The sequence below is a fragment of the Mandrillus leucophaeus genome, unplaced genomic scaffold, assembly GCF_000951045.1.
Source record: "Mandrillus leucophaeus isolate KB7577 unplaced genomic scaffold, Mleu.le_1.0 Scaffold539, whole genome shotgun sequence".
NCBI lineage: Eukaryota > Metazoa > Chordata > Mammalia > Primates > Cercopithecidae > Mandrillus > Mandrillus leucophaeus.
In genome coordinates, this window is record NW_012105797.1 from 1640238 (window position 1) to 1653744 (window position 13507).

Below are 13507 nucleotides of genomic sequence, written 5' to 3' on the forward strand. Positions count from 1 at the left end.
CCACTTTCTGTTACCCTAAGGACTGATTAAAGTGTTCTAGAAGGCAATTAACTCTTTGAATAATCACTTCTACAGTAACAATCTTTTGGTACTTTTCCAAGTATCAAAAATCCATAGACCCAAAAGGATTTACTGTAAGACTTGGTGTTAGGGTAATTTTGCAACCTGCATCGTGGATTTCTAAAATGCATTCTCGTGAGTATATGCTTTGATTCCCCCAAATACTTACTTAAGATTTAACATTATAAGAATTATTATAAACATTTTAAAAATTAGGTTCTTAATCAATTCATTTAATCTTTTCAAGCTTTTTTTTTTTTTTTTTGCTTTGATTCTGTATGGTTTGTATAAGATACCTACTATTCTCCAAAAAACTGTTAATTTAAAATGTCCTATTTATTTACAAAATCAGAGATGTTATAAAGTATGAGAGAATAATTATTCTTTGCATAAATTAATGATAATCCCTGAATAATTCACATGTTAGCTAATTTAAATAATTTTTGCATAGGTAAATAGATATGTCCCTCCCTCCCAATAAAACGGAACCAAGTGTTTTCTTCTAGCTCCACTGTCAGGCTGTGTATTCTGCATGTGCAATTAAGAGTAATTGAAGAAATCTCAGTATTGGCCAGAAACAGATAATAGGAAACGGCAAGAAGTAAAATTAAGGAAAAGGGTATCAACTCAGCCTTCCATGGATATTTTGCCCCCAAAAGATAAATAGAAGACTAGTTTAGGCAAAAGTCAGTCTGTTGGTCTTCCAGACTTGAATGTATGGAATTGTGAAGTCTACATTATTTTAAGCTTCAACAAAGCAGGCCTCATAGGTCCCTTTGCTCCTTCTATGCAAAGTATTCCCTAGGTGAGATAAAAATAAGCTAAAGGAAAAGATCACTCTTATCATTTTAGGCATAGTGTTACACTAATCTTTCTTCCTAAGAGTAGGATTATAGCCTTAGGAAATTCACTCTGCTTTACTTAGTCAGCAATGTGACCCAGTACGTACAGTTAATTAAGTAATAGATTAATTAATTTTAAAATTAAAAGCCAAAGCGAACACGTTTCTAAAGTAGCATAGTACAAACAAGATCCAAAGCCTTCTTCCGCAGCTGACCTATTTATAACAGGAAGCCTATCTTTGCAAGGCCCGAGGCAAGGATAGAAGCCTGGAGTACTGGGTTCTACCTAGAATGTAACAGAAAAGTTGGATAATCTCAAAGTGACTCTTCCTGGGACTGAGTGATTCTCTGATCCCCAGCCAATTTCTCCTGAAGCATTAGTACCTCTCCTTCAGAAACTTTATTATATTTCTTCCTCTACCTTTGTAGAGTACATATAACAAGTCTAAGAAAGGAAATTTGAGGTAACTTAGGATTTTGATGAGTTTGACACGTGCTCAGGAATCAAAATAAATTTTCTTGTTGAAGTATTGGGAAGATAAGTTTGAGCTCTTATTTTTATTTAAAATAATGGTTTCTCATTATTTTCAAGAAATATGGATTTTATTATTCTTACATGTCATTGCAATATCACATAAGGTTATTGTATTTTATTTTGGGATTTTTGAGCGTTTTATTTTGTTTGCCTTTCCAATATGCAAATATATATAATCTGCCCCTTTAGGTAGCACTTGTGATTAATATTCTACTCTCTTTTTAAATTATCTTTCTATCTGCCCCACTTCTAAATAATTGGATTGTATGATCTTCTTTTTGGTGAGAACATTCACCTCACATTCTTTCCCTGGGTGTCACAGGCTAGCTTTTCTCAATCAGACCTATATGCACCAACAGAAAAAAATAAAATAAAAAGACAAAAAACAAAACCAAACAAAAAATACACTGCCATCCATATATTTTCTGATTATATAATCTGCTATCTTATATTCCCAAAAGTTAAAGTTTTAATCATGGCTTTGCTGTTCAGTTAATCATAGCCTGAAGCTATGTTATTAAACTATATCTCAACAATATTCACAATTAACACTGAGGGCAAGAAAAAGTGAACACAATTAAACTACTCTGGAACTTTTCAAAAGAAGACATACGCTGGCCAACAAACATATGAAAAAATGTTCAGCATCACTAATCATTAAAGAAATGCAAATCAAAACCACAGCGAGTTACCATCTCACATCAGTTAGAATGGCTCTTACTAAAAAGCCTAAAAATAACAGATTCTGGCAAGGTTGTGGTGTAACGGGAATGCTTATACACTTCTGGTGGGAATGTAAATTAGTTCAACCACTGTGGAAAGTAGGTTGGTGATTTCTCAAATAACTTGAAGCAGAACTATCGCTTGATCCAGGAATCCCATTATTAGGAATATACCTGAAGGAAAATGAATTGTTCTACCATAAAGACACATGTACTTGCATGTTTATTACAGCACTATTCATAATAGCAAAGACATGGAATCAACCTAGATCCCCATGAACATAGACCAGATAAAGAAAATGTGACACATGTACACCATGGAATACTATGCATACATATCTATAAAAATAGAATGAGATTATATCCCTTACATCAACATGGATGGAGCTGGAGGCCATTATCCTAAGCAAACTAATGCAGGAACAGAAAACCAAACACCATGTGTTCTCACTAGTAAATGGGAGCTAAACATTGAGTACACAAAGACACAAAGAAGGGAACAAAAGACCCTGGAGCCTACTTGAGGCTGGGAGGTGGGAGGAGGGTGAAGATGGAAACTACCTATTAGGTACTGTGCTTATTACCTCAGTGACAAAATAATCTATACACCAAACCCCAGTGACACACAACTTACCTATAGAGCAAACCTGCACATTACCCCTAAAACTAAAAGTTAAATAAAAAGTAAAAATTATTAAGCCAAAAAATAATTAAAATAATTTACAGTCTGTGGTAAGTGCTCTGAAGGAAGTGAGGATAGTTATGTGAAACCACAGACAGGTCGAGAGAATTAAATATTGCAAGTGTTTTGGAAACTGGAAATAAAAATTTAAAAATAAAATACTTTTGGAAAGCAGTGAGTGAAAACAACTAAGATAGCCTTCATCAAAAAATATGATCCATTAAAATGAATATTTTTATTTGATGAAGTCCCTCAGAAAGCACCCAAAAGTGTAAACATGTTTGCACTGATTATGTGTGAAGACCTACAGAGAGGCCATCTGGTTTATGTTTTTAACTTAATCAGTTTTGAAATAAAAGTTTTATATATATATATGTACATTACATGGCATAAAATTCAAATTGTTCTATAAAGCTTAACATATAGATGAGTGGTCATCTACTTCATACTACCCCATTCCTAATTTCTGTTCTCCAAAGACATCCCACTTTTAGCTTTTCTTTGGATGTATTTAATCTGCATATTTAAAAAATAACATGCTTATGCTGATATTTCTTTCCTTTTATTTTTTGAGACAGGGTCTCACTCTGTCACCCAGGCTAGAGTGCAGCGGCGCAATTATGGCTTACTGCAGAGTCGACCTTCTGAGCTTAAGTGATCCTCCCACCTCAGCCTCCCAAAGAGTAGTTACGACTACAGGCATGCACCACCACGCCCAGCTAATTTTTGTATTTTTTTGTGCATATGTGGTTTTGCCATGTTGCCCAGGCTGATCTCAAACTCCTGGGCTCAAGCAGTTCACTTGCCTTGGCTGCCCAAAGTGCTGGAATTGCAGGCATGAGCCACTACACCCGACCTATACTGGTATTTCTTGACTTTTCCAATTTAGGTGCTATCGACTACCTCCCTACTGAAAGACGAATGTTTTGTTTGCTTACAATTCTCCCCCATACTCTGCCTACCACACAAATATTTCCAATATTATATCATGGTATTGTTTAAACCATTATTCTCTGTTTTCATCATCTTGTATATTATCTTCAGAGCTGAACCATGTAGTATGCTATGAATATATTTATTTACTTTCCTATTTTTTAAAAATTTATTGGTGATACACCTTCAGAAACCCCCTGTGTATTTGCTGTCGTTTAGACTGGTTGCATGGGTGTTATCAGGATTTCCTTTTACCAGCCTCCTGGGAAGTAGCTTTGCTTTCTCATGTGTAGGCTCTTCTGTCTTCTGGATCATTAGCCTTTTTCCAATTCGGCCTTCTCTTTTTTAGTGGAGGACAAAAAGGTTTCTGTATTGCTGCTTCTGTATAAGCTTCCTGAGAGAAATTGCTTGAGTAATAAATTTTTGGTTGGACTTTTATGTCTGAAGAAAAAATATCTTTATTCTATTCTCTCAACTGATAGTTTGACTATGCAAAGAAGTAGAAGCTGAAAATCATTATATATTTGACTTTAAGGTAGTGCTAAACTGCTTTCTAAATTCCACTTCTACTACTGAAGTTTTCACACCATTGTAATATTTAGCTTTTTGGATGTGATTTAAAAATAATAGCTTTATGAAGATATTATTCACATACCATACAATTTACCCAACTGGAATATAAAAATCTAAAGATTTTTAGTGTATCTATAGTTGTGCAACCATCACCACAATAAATTTTAGAACATTTTCATTATGCCAAAAATAACCATGCATCTATTAGTAGTCACTCCTCATTTTTCCACAGTATCTCCCCCCAGCACTAGGAAGAACCATTCTAATTTGTCTCTCCTGCTTTGTCTATCCTAGATAATTCACATGAATGAAATACAATATGTAGTCTTCGGTGACTGGCTACTTTCACTAGCATAATGATTTCAAGTTTTACTCATGTCATAGCTTGTATCATACTTTCTTCTCTTTTATTGCCAAATGATATTCCATTATATGGATATACCTCTTTTTGTTTACCTATTTATTCATTGAAAGATGCCTGAATTGTTTCCAGTTTTGGCTGCTATAAGCAACTCTGCTATGAACATTCATATACAAGTTTTTGTGTGTTCTAATTTCTTTTGGGTATATATCTAAGAATAGAATTGTTGAGACATACAGTGACTCTACATATAACTTGTTGAAGAACTGCCAAAATGGTTTCCAAAGTAGGTGGATCATTTCTATTTCTACCAGGGGTGTAGGAAGATTCCATTTTTCTACATCCTCACCAATACTTGCTATTGTCTGTCACTATAATTATAACCACCCTAACAAGCATGAGATAGTATTTTGTTGTGGTTTTGATTTACATTCGCCTAATGAGTACAGATGTTGAATATCAATTTATGTGTTTATTGGCCATTTGTATAACTTCTTTATAGAAATATCTGCAGATCCTTTGTTTTTAATATTGGGTTTTCTTTATATTATTGAATTGTAAGAGTTATTTCTATATTCCAAATACAAGTCTCTTACCAGATTTGATCTGAACTGTTTTCTCCCATTGTATGAATTGTTTATTCATTTTTTGATGGTGTTATTTGAAGCATAACAATTTTTACTCTTGTTAAGTGCAGTGTATCTTTTTTTGCGTTTGTCACTTGTGCATTTTGTGCCATACCTAACAAGTCTTTTTCTAACCCAAGGAAACAAGGATTTACTCACTTTTTTCTTCTAAGAGTTTTATCATTGCAACTCTTTTACTGAACCCAACAGTCCATTTTGAGTTAATTTTTGTATGTGACATAAGAAGGTTCCAATTTTATTTTTTTGCATGTGGATTCCAGTTGGCCTAGTACAATTTGTTGGAAAAATTATTTCTTCCCCATTGAACTTTCTTGGCACCCTGTCAAAAAGTAATTGAGCATAGATGTGAGAGTTTATTTCTGGATTCTCAATTCTGTTACATTTATCTACGTGCACATCTTTATGCCAGTACTACCTTGTCTTGATGATAATAGCTTTGTAGTTTTTCTTCCTTTTTTTTTTTTTTTTTTTGAGATGGAGTCTCACTGTGTGGCCCAGGCTGGAATGCACTGGTATGATCTCAGTTCACTGCAACCCCCGTCTCCTGGGTACAAGTGATTCTTCTGCCTCAGCCTCCCAAGTAGCTGGGAGTACAGGCATACATCACTAGGCCCAGCTAACTTTTGTATTTTTCATAGAGATGGGGTTTCACCAAATTGGTCAGGCTGGCCTCGAACTCCTGACCTCAGGTGATCCACCCATCTTGGCCTCCAAAAGTGCTGGGATTACAGGCATGAGCCACTGCACCTAGCATAAGTTTCAAAATGGGTATTCTGCTATTGTTGGGTGGGATGTTGTAGATGTCAGCTCCGTCTAGTTTATAATGTTGTTCAAGTATTCTATTCTTTGTTGATCTACTGCTTAATTGTTCTTGCCATTATTAAAAGTGGGACATTGAAGTCTTCAACTATTGTTCTTGAATTCTCTATATTTCCTTGCAATTCCATCAGCTTTTGCTTCATAGATTTTGTGAGTCTATTTTTTTGGTTCTTATATGTTTATAATTGTTGTATTTTTTTTTCTGATGGATTTATCCTTTCATTGTTGTAAAATATCTTTATTTGTTTCTTTTTTTTATTTTTAAAGTCTGTTTTGTCTAATAATTATATAGTCACTCCAACTTTCTTATGGTTGCTATTTGCATCCTTTATTTTTTCTCATCCATTTTCTTCCCACCTATTTGTGTCTTTGGATCTGAAGCATGTCTCTTATACATGGCATATAGTTTAATCTGAAGTTTTTATGCTGTCTGATAGTTCTGATTCTGACTTTAGATTTCATGTTTAACCCATTTACAGTTAATGTCATTATTGATAGAGTCAAATTTATGTTTGGTATTTTACCATTTGTTTTCTTTATTACATGTCATTTTTTGATTTCTATTTCTTTTTTAATGTTTCCTCTTCAAGTGAATATTTTGTAGTGTAATATTTCAATTATTTTAATAGTTTATTTCATTAGGTTTGAGTTGTTTTTTAAGTAGTTGCCGTAAGTAATACAAGATATATCTCACTTTTTCATAATTGACTTCAGATTTATATTATCTCTAGATACAGAAACATTACTCATATATAAATCTATTTTCTCTTCTTGTATGATTGCTATTATTGTTACATATATTAAGTCATTATGTTATAAATCCAGTAATACATAGCTATAATTATTACTTTGTATAATTTTATGTATTTTATAGGGGCTGAGAGAAGACAGGTTAGGAAAGATTTTTATGTTGACCTTCTTTTTTGCAGTTCTGGTTCTCTTCATTGTTTCTGTGCATTACAGTCTGAGGTCATTTTCTTACTCCAAGACAGCATTGCTTTTGTTTTTCTCCTTTGTGCTATTATTGGCAAATCTATTACATTTCTATATGTTATAAGCCTGATACATTTATATACATAATTTTTACATAATTGCTTTATAAATCAACTATGAAATGAGAAATTATACACTTGTAGCATCTTTTATATTAGCCATATCATTATCAATCCTGGGCCTTTGTTTTTCATATGGTTTCTACTTACTATCTGTAGTCAATTGTTTTGTGCCTGAAGAATTTCCTTTAGTATTTCTCGTAAGCTAGCTTTACTAACAATATGTTCTCTCAGTTTATTTGGGAATTCTCATTTTGTAAAAACAGCTTCACTGGAAATAAGATTCTTGGTTGACATTTTTATAATATATTGTAAAAGTGTAAGTACTTTGAATATATTATCCAACTGCCTTTTGACCTCCATAGGTTTCAATAAGGAGTAAGCTGTTATTCATATTGTGACTTCTTTGTATAAATACTTTTTTCTCTTGCTGCTTTAAAATTTTTTCCTTTGTCTCTGTCCTTCAACATTTTTACTATGTTGTGGGTGGCTTTGTGTATCCTACTTGGACATTGTTGATTCTTGATTGTGTTGATTTTTTAAAATCAAATATAGAAAGTTTTTGTTTTTTTTTAAATGTTATTGTTCTGTTCCCTTCTTTTCTTCTTATTCTTTTGCTACTCTCATTATTTAATATGTTGTATACTTACTGATGTCCCACATTTATCTCAAGCTCTGCTTATTTTTCTATAGTTTTTGTTCCCTGCATTATTCCGATTATATAATATACTTTCAAGTTTATCAATTCTTTCTTCTTTTAGTTAAGATATACTATGAAATCCCTCAAATAAAATTTTCTTTTTAGCTATTTTTCTTTTCAAACCAAGAATTTCCATTTGGTTCATTTTAATAATTTCAATCTTCTCATTTGTATAGTCTTTTTGATGGGGCATTGTCTTTATAGATTCATTGACTTCTTTTTAATTTTATTTTTACTACTTTTATTGTGGTAACACACATATAAAACTTGCCATTATAGCCAATTTAAATTGTATAGTTCAGTGGTATTAAATACATTTATATTGTTGTGCAACTATCACCGTCCACCTTCAGAAATTTTTTATCTTCTCATACTGAAACTCTCTGACAATTAAGTAATGGATTCTTGTTTCTTGCTTCCCCCACCCCCGGCACCCACTATTCTACTTTGTCTCTATGAATTTTACTACCCCAAGTAACTCATATAAATGGAATCATACAATATTTGTTCTTTTATGGACAAGTTATTTCATTTATTGTAATGTCTTTTAGGTGTATCCACGATGTAGCATGTGTCAGAATTTTCATCTTTGTTAAGCTTGCAAAATGTCCCACTTTATGCATGTGTTAGGTTTGTTCATTAATTCATCTGTCAGTTGACATTTTGCTGGTGCATTGATTCTACTTTTTTATTGTAAATGACACTGCTATGGACATGGTTGTACAAGTATCTCTTTGAGACCCGACTTTGAATTCTTTTGAGTAATGCCCGGAAGTGAAATTCTGTATCTATCATAATTTTAACTTTTGATGGAATTACCATACTGTTTTCCACAGAGGCTGCACCATTTTACATCTCTACCACCAATGCAGAAGGATTCTTTTTTTTTCCAGTCATCACCAACATTTGTTATTTTCTCTTGTTTGTTTGTTTGTTTGTTTAGTTTTGTTTAATAATAGTTGTCTTAATGAGTGTGAAGTGATGTTTTGTTGTGGTTTTTATTGGTATTTCCCTAATGATTAGTGATATTGACTATTTTTACATATGTTTATTGGCAATTTGTGTATTTTTGGAGAAATGTGAAGTCTTTGCCCATTTTTTAATTAGGTATTATTTTGTTGTTGACTTGCAGCAGTTCTTTTTATGTTGTAAATATTAATTCCTTATCTTGTATGATTTTCAAATATTTTCTCTCATTCTAGGGGTTGCTTTTTCATTCTGATCATGTCCCATGTATAAATGTTTGACATTTTGTGAGTTTAAATTTATTTTGTTCTTTTGTTGCCTATGTACTGCTGTCATATCATTCCTTTACTTATTTAAGCAAGTTTTCAAAAGTTCTTTGAATGTATTTATAATTGCTTCTTTGAAGTCTTTGCTAATTTCAACATCTGGATCCTCTGAAAGGCAGAGTCTGTTACTTTTTCCTTGTATATGGGTTACACATTCACACATTCCTATTTCTTTGTATGTCTCATAATATTTAGTTGAAAAGAAGCTCTTTAGTTTAATTAGATCCCATTTGTCAATTTTGGCTTTTGCTGCCATTGCTTTTGGTGTTTTAGACATGAAGTCTTTGCCCATGCCTATGTCCTGAATGGTACTACCTAGGTTTTCTTCTAGGGTTTTTTGTGGTATTAGGTCTAACATTTAAGTCTCTAATCCATCTTGAATTAATTTTCGTGTAAGGAGTAAGGAAAGGATCCAGTTTCAGCTTTCTACTTATGGCTAGCCAATTTTCCCAGCACCATTTATTAAATAGGGAATCCTTTCCACATTTCTTGTTTCTCTCAGGTTTGTCAAAGATCAGATGGCTGTAGATGTGTGGTATTATTTCTGAGGACTCTGTTCTGTTCCATTGGTCTATATCTCTGTTTTGGTACCAGTCCCATGCTGTTTTGGTTACTGTAGCCTTGTAGTATAGTTTGAAGTCAGGTAGCGTGATGCCTCCAGCTTTGTTCTTTTGACTTAGGATTGTCTTGGCAATGTGGGCTCTTTTTTGGTTCCATATGAACTTTAAAGCAGTTTTTTCCAATTCTGTGAAGAAACTCATTGGTAGCTTGATGGGGATGGCCTTGAATCTATAAATAACCTTGGGCAGTATGGCCATTTTCACGATATTGATTCTTCCTATCCATGAGCATGGTATGTTCTTCCATTTGTTTGCGTCCTCTTTTATTTCACTGAGCAGTGGTTTGTTTATAATATATTTTAGCAACTCTGAAGACCCTTCCTTCCACAGTGGGGTTTGTTTTTGTTTGCACATGCATTTGTTTGTTATCTGAGCTGGCCTTTTTCAGTGACATCTGTTTCCCCATAGTGTGCAGTCTCTGATGTACCCCTTAGAGGGTATAACCTTGAGCATGTTCACAATTACCCCGTGGTGACAGTGGGCTTAACATGACTCTCTTTGACTGTCTGTTTTTCTGATCTTTCTATTAAGCTGTGTGTCTTTATTGGTATTATACTTATCAGATAGCTTGCACTGTTGGCTGATTATTCTATTACTTTTTAAAAAACTGTTGTTTGGCATAAATTGCTCTATAGTTTTATTCAGTAAAATCTTGGCTACTTTTCAGGAGATTCAGAACTTTGTTCTAAACCCACAATGGTTCTTCTTAGCTATTTTTTTTTTCTTTGTGGTTTTATCTGGCCTGAACTTTAGCTTGTTATTTCCATGAAGCTACCATCTTTGTCCTAACTGATCAACACCAAAATACTCATTGTTTTTGTTTTTGACAGTGCCTTTAGGCTTGAGTTTTCCCATGATCTGTTACCAATAAAGTCAGTTCTCTTATGGTTAGCTACATAGCTCTATTTGTTAAGCCTGCATCTCCCTGAGCAAAACATCTGCATCATGGCTGTGGAGCTGGGGACTGGGACAGTGCTTCATTCTTCTTATAGTTACACCTGTGCCTTACAAGTGTCGGGCTGAGTACGAGTGGTTGACTTTGATCTTCTTGGCTTGCCTTTTTTGGCTTGGAATGACTGTCCTCTGAATGATCTGGATGAGAGCAACTGGACCCCAGTATATTCTTGATCTGTTCCTGGGATAGAGCTTCTACCCTATGAGTGTATTCCTCCTATTTGTAATTTGATATTCCTGGGTTTTGGCTGTGTCTGTTGTTTTTTGGTTAGAATTATCTAGTTCAGTCTCTGCAGAAAGTAATTCTTTAGTATTCTGCTGCAAGTGTTAAAAGAGAAAATTTAGGAGGTGTAACTTCTCCTTTCAACCAATACTCCAGTTTGTGTTCCCACGCTATTCCACTCCCATTTCCACTATTCTCAGGGGTGTTAAGAACCTGTAATTCCTAAGCCTTTCCATTATTTTGGTTTTGTATTGATTTACTTCTTGGCCTTCCTCCAAGAACTTCCATGTTGCATGATTTTATTGAGTGACATTCATATCAAAATTTATTTTAATAGTGTCCCCTGGAGTTGTGTAATGCACAGTCTTTGTGGTTGGAATATAGCAGCCCTGACCATCATCTCTCTCATTATCTTCAACCACTGGCTTAGATTTTACTGCCTAGAAATACAAAGAGCTAAGTAGCTAAGTTAGCTAACACTGATTTATTGCTTTATTGCTTCTAAATTTGTGTTGCTATCATTTGTGCACTCTAGCTTCCTTCCTAGTCTCTTTATCCTTATGGGTTTGTGCCTTGTATATTTTATTATCATGCTATTGGGATTTTGGCAAAGTGCATAAGTGAAGAGATATGTTCAATTGCTACTTTTAACACACAGTTGGCATTTTTTGGCCTGATATGCACCACGCATGGTGTTGGATCTTTGCATTTGTCTTTGTTCATCTCATTATGTTGAACACACAGATACCTTCTCAAAGTTGTTATTGCCTCCTATGTCTAATATGGGGACTTACATGTCCTATGAGGGGAAAAATGACTTTTCAGTTTTAAAGTAGATTTAGTCACAAGTACTTCTAATCTACTAAATATGAAAAAAATCAAAATTTTGCTAGCAATATGGATCCTCTTTTACAAAGGAGGTTACATTATTCATGTAACCCACCTCACCTCTGCTAACCCAATTGCTACTACTACCTCCACCCTATTTTATTCCTCTCACAAAAGCTAGGTAATATAGGAATTATATGTGTATAATCCTTCTTCAATTATATATGCATTTTCTTATCCTCCTACCTCAGGGCACAAAGAAATTCCCTTATTGTGTATACATAGTTTCTACTTGTATTTTTCTCAGATCCCTCTGGTGAATTTGGTTATATTTTTTCCTCAAGCAGAGTTTCTGTCTGGTAGCAACTAAATGCATTGAATCAGGCAAAGATCTGATATTGGTTATTTTATTATTAATAACTCTAGTGTGTCACCCTTACTGCAAAATCAAATGCAAAACTCAACTACAAGGTATGTAATACCCCAAATACCCTGGCTTTGCCAGTCCAATGCACCTTTTACTCTCACCTTTTTCTCACCTATCTTTCTCTGTACTGGCCCATATCTCAGCATTTATGAGATGCTTTAGAAATTATAGAATATATTTTCACTCCTTATATTTTTTTAATATTCATATAAACATATCAAGACATTTGCTAGGTCAGAATCTAAAGCTCAGAAAGTTTAAGAAACTTGCCTGTTATACCTGTGGTATAACAGCTGATTATACCTGTGGTAGGAGATAGTACAAATAGAACTATGTCTTCTACTTTAGGATCTGGAACACACTTTGAGCTACCATTGTGTCTTAGTTTATTATTTGATTCAAAGAAAACATGGAAATTAAAATCACTGAATTCCTTTGGTTGTGATTATAATAATAATATAATTGCCAGCCTACAGCAGGTGTTTATAATGTGCCAAATTAAGTACTTCTACTGAATTACTGTGTTTAAATCTCACACAATTTCTATGAAATGTCATTGTCCTCATGTAATTAGTCTAAAAAGAGAACCTCACACAAGCACATTTCGCTTTATGTTATCTTCTCATATCTTTTTATAGATTATGCTAAAGTAAACACTTTTCCTCATACAATATTCCCAGTAATAAGTTATACTTAAAGATTATACTTTTTAAGCAAATTGTGTCAATGAATAAACCAGTCATTTTTTGTTTTATAATTTGTCAAATAAATTAATCTCTCTTCAGATTTGATTATGGCTTTGTAGCTATATTTTAATTATCTGTGTAATAAAATCTACAATAAAATGTTTCTAAGCAAATCAGAATCTAAAGTTGCAAAGTTACTAAAAATGATTATATTTCGAGATTCAAAAGAAGCAATTTTTTAAATCCAGTGTTCACCAATGAGTTGAGGTGGTTGGGGCTCTTTCTCTGAGTGATTTCTTAACTTGCAGGCATAACATAAAATGAGAAAGTCTCTTAGCATTGATGTGGTACACTCTCAGATTTTTTAAAAAAATTGTTACTTTGGTTTTTGTTTAATTTATACATTTCAAAGCATACCTGGTGGCATACATCAGAATTGTATCACAGAGAAATATATTAGAAAACAGCATGAAAATCATAAAAGTAACTTGGAATTTCCAGACAAGAAGAAGGGAATATGAGTGTGGAGAAAACATGCATATATATATATA